Genomic DNA, 3,996 nt, shown 5'->3' with positions numbered 1-3,996 from the left:
CTCTCTCTCTCTCTCTCTCTCTCTCTCTCTCTCTCTCTCTATATATATATATATATATATATATATATATATATATATATATATAGATATAGATATATATGTCCCTTTTCCCTTTGACAACGTATTTATCTTTGTATTTATAGCCCATATAGCGTTTCCAAATAGTTTAATTCAACTGTGAAAAAAAGAAACATTTTCATGTAGTTTAATTCAACTGTGGGGGGGAAAAAACAACGTAGTGTGTTCGCGTATATTTCAATTGTGTTTTGTTTTTTCTTGTACCAAAATTTCAAAATACATCAGCCCACAAACTCTGTGGTAAACGTGGATATATTAGCCATAGCCATAGTCTCCACGCTGTCTGGGGGGAACTCTGGGTGCTTAAGCGTCATAGACTTAGCTTCCCCTTAAACTGGGGTTGTTGTTGTTATTATAGAAGTGTCGTAGACATTAATTATACTCTTCACTGCACCTCTTCCATATCTACTGGAGTCTTATTCGCCCCTGTATGAAGAAGTATTAATTTGATTATCTGTGGTGGCTCATTTTCAGCCTCTGGTTTCACGAAAGTGGAATCAAAAGCCTTTTTGCTTAATTAATCGTCCAGTTTTATCACCTCGACTATTCCATTCCCTCAGATCCCTCTCTGCCTAATTAACCTGTCCAGCTGTTACATCAACTAATCCATTCCTGTCACCTCGATGTTGCGTCTGTGTTTCGATTCCATAGGTATCATTTCGGCCATAGATCATGTGAGAAGTGTGTGTGTGTGTGTGTGTCCCCCCAGCCCTTGAGTCTTGGATTCGTGGCATATAGCTGGCTGTTGCTTCCCATAGTTTTTGCAAGAGGGGGTCAGTCACTCGAGGATGGACCGTTATAATGCCTCCTCACATTCCCCTGCGTTGCGAATCTGTGTAGTTCTCTTCCCTCTTTCGTCTTCCTTCCTATCACCTAAGTATTTTTAGTAGAAGTTGGGTCTATAAACACCTTAGGAGTTCACAGTTGTTCCCATTGCTATTTTTTTTTTTTTCTTCTTTTTTAAGCTCGCCTGGTCCCTAAGGCATCACTAGGGATCATACACCCTACTTAAGAAACCTAATTTATTTATTTAGTTATCTATTTATTTATTTTGACTCTTACGCAGCATTGAAACGTGATGGTCCTGCTATTGAGATTAGATGAAATAGTTGTATTTTTGGTAGTTATGGTAAACATTTAAAAAGAAACGTGAAAAATCACTGGACAAGGGACACAGGGAACTGGACCTCGCTGGACAGGGAACACAAGGAATGACGTCGCTGGACAGGGAACACAAGGATCGACGTCGGTAGACAGGGAACACAAGGACCGACGTCGCTGCTCAGGGAACACAAGGAACGACGTCGCTGGACAGGGAACACAAGGAACGACTTCGCTGGACAGGGAACACAAGGAACGACTTCGCTGGACAGGGAACACAAGGAACTGGACGTCGCTGGACAGGGAGCACAAGGAACTGGACGTCACTGGACAGGGAACACAAGGAACGACGTCGCTGGACAGGGAACACAAGGAAAGAACTAGACGCCGCTAGACAAGAAACACAATGAAATGGACATCTCTCTCTCCCTTGCCAGCCAGCGGGGCAGAAGACCCCAGTTTTCTGTAGAGCAGAATCCTGCACAGACGAGCGGTCAATCCTACTCATGCGAAAAGGAATGGAGTTGGCGATCGCGGATGGAGAGAGAGAGAGAGAGAGAGAGAGAGAGAGAGACTCATACCACTGGAATCAGGTAGATGGAGACCCGGAGGCGTAAAGTGAATACAGGAGGACTGTGAGGTGACTCACATAGTCGCCAAGAGTCCTTCCCTTGCTGGTCAGACGTATTCCAAGAAAGGTCACACTCAGGTGTTAAGGTCACTCTTAAACCCCCTCCCTCCCCCAGCTGCTGCTTGAAGTCTTAGCTAGGTCTCTCTCTCTCTCTCTCTCTCTCTCTCTCTCTCTCTCTCTCTCCCCGCGCTGCCAAGAGCCGCCCGGAGGTCACACTCGGTCAGGGAACTCCACACTCGAGGTCGCCTCCTCTTCTTCCTCTTGCGAGGCCAGACTCGCTCAAGAATGTCCCATAGTTAAGAATCAGACGTGTACTCCGAAGCGAGCCCTCAGATCAGACGAATTGGATCGCCAAGTTGATCACCCTTCGCCTTGGCTGTTGTTAGGGACAAGTAAACAAAAGAAGAAACATCGTTTTTCAGTCCCCGTTTTATTGACCAGTTCACCGATTAGTGTTTTAGATAGACAGTGTTACCCTTCGTCTTGGCTGTTGGGGACAAGTAAACAAAAGAAGAAACATCGTTTTTTCAGTCCCCGTTTTATTGACCAGATCACCGATTAGTGTTGTAGATAGACAGTGTTTCCTGTAGACGGTATACAAGGTCTCCTGTCGCAAGTAACTTCCGCAGAAGGGGCGAAGAGAGAGAGAGAGGTGGTTACCTTCACGTCGTCTTGGTCCTCCTCCGCCAAGGTGTCGTGTTGTGCCCCCTTGGAGGGGTAGGGAGGTCGTTTGGTGGGGGTTGGTCATCGTGCTTCCCACCAGCGGGAAGGACACGCAGGATGGTGAGGCTAAGGTTGAAGGAGGACTGAAGGACGAGCAGGCGTAGGGTTGGAATGCTCTGAGGAGGAGGAGCCTCCTCCCTCTGAGGTCTAGGCTGAGGCTGCCTTGCGACGCAGGAGAGGGGAGAGGGAGGGGGAAACTTGTGAGGGGAGTGTTGGTTCAGCCTCACCCATGATATTTGTAGGAACCTGTTGGGACAGAGAGGGGAGATGGATGTAGTCGTGCAACAGACACTCCTCCTCCTCCTCCTCCTCCTCCAGCGATGAGGAGCCGTGCATGGTACACACGCATGGAGAGGGGAATAGACAATGAATAGTATGCCATAGCCACTAGTATGCCATAGCCACTGGTATAACATAGCGACTAGTATAACATAGCCACTAATACAACATAGCAACTAGTATAACATAGCAACTAGTATAACATAGCCACTAGTATAACATAGCAACTAGTATAACATAGACATTGGTATAACATAGCCATTGGTATAACATAGCGACTAGTATAACATAGCCACTTGTATAACATAGCAACTAGTACAACATAGCCACTAGTATAACATAGCCACTAGTATAACATAGCACCTAGTATAACATAGCAACTGGTGTAACATAGCAACTAGTATAACATAGCAACTGGTATAACATAGCAACTAGTATAATATAGCAACTAGTATAACATAGCAACTGGTATAACATAGCAACTAGTATAACATAGGCACTAGTATAACAAAGCCAGGAGTGGAGCATCAGCTATGGGGGTTGATGGGAATGGCCCGAGTTTGTGAGTCCAATGGCGAGGCACGACAGGGTGGTTCAGACTTACCTCCATAGCAAGGGCTTGGCGAGGCACGACAGGGTGGTTCAGACTTACCTCCATAGAAAGGGCTTGGCGAGGCACGACAAGGGTTTCAGACTTACCTCCATAGCAAAGGCTTGGCGAGGCACGACAAGGGGGTTCAGACTTACCTCCATAGAAAGGGCTTGGCGAGGCACGGCAGGGGATTCAGACTTACCTCCATAGAAAGGGCTTGGCGAGGCACGACAGGGTGGTTCAGACTTACCTCCATAGCAAGGCTTGGTGACGACCAGCTTCTGTACGACCGTCTCAGTCTTGGTCTCCGTTTCCGTCACCGTGTCCGTGGTGGTCTGCAAATGAGGCAGTGAGGTTAAAGCTTTTTTAAAGTGTGAGTTGCGTCAGTAAAGTGTGAGTTGCGTCATCCACTCGCTCACTTGTTACGGTGGAACACTTCATTGCCACATTGCTAGACGAAGTTGATTTATTTTCTTTTTTAAGTCGAATTGCCCTCGCTGGTGTGAGCTATATACTCTTCGATTTCTTAATACGTCCGCTATAAATCATTCATGTGTGGTTAGGTGTACATATATTGGTTGTCCATTCCATA

This window comes from Panulirus ornatus, chromosome 12 (assembly GCF_036320965.1).
Source record: "Panulirus ornatus isolate Po-2019 chromosome 12, ASM3632096v1, whole genome shotgun sequence".
NCBI classification, from domain to species: domain Eukaryota; kingdom Metazoa; phylum Arthropoda; class Malacostraca; order Decapoda; family Palinuridae; genus Panulirus; species Panulirus ornatus.
Note: the sequence above shows the minus strand (reverse complement) of the source record.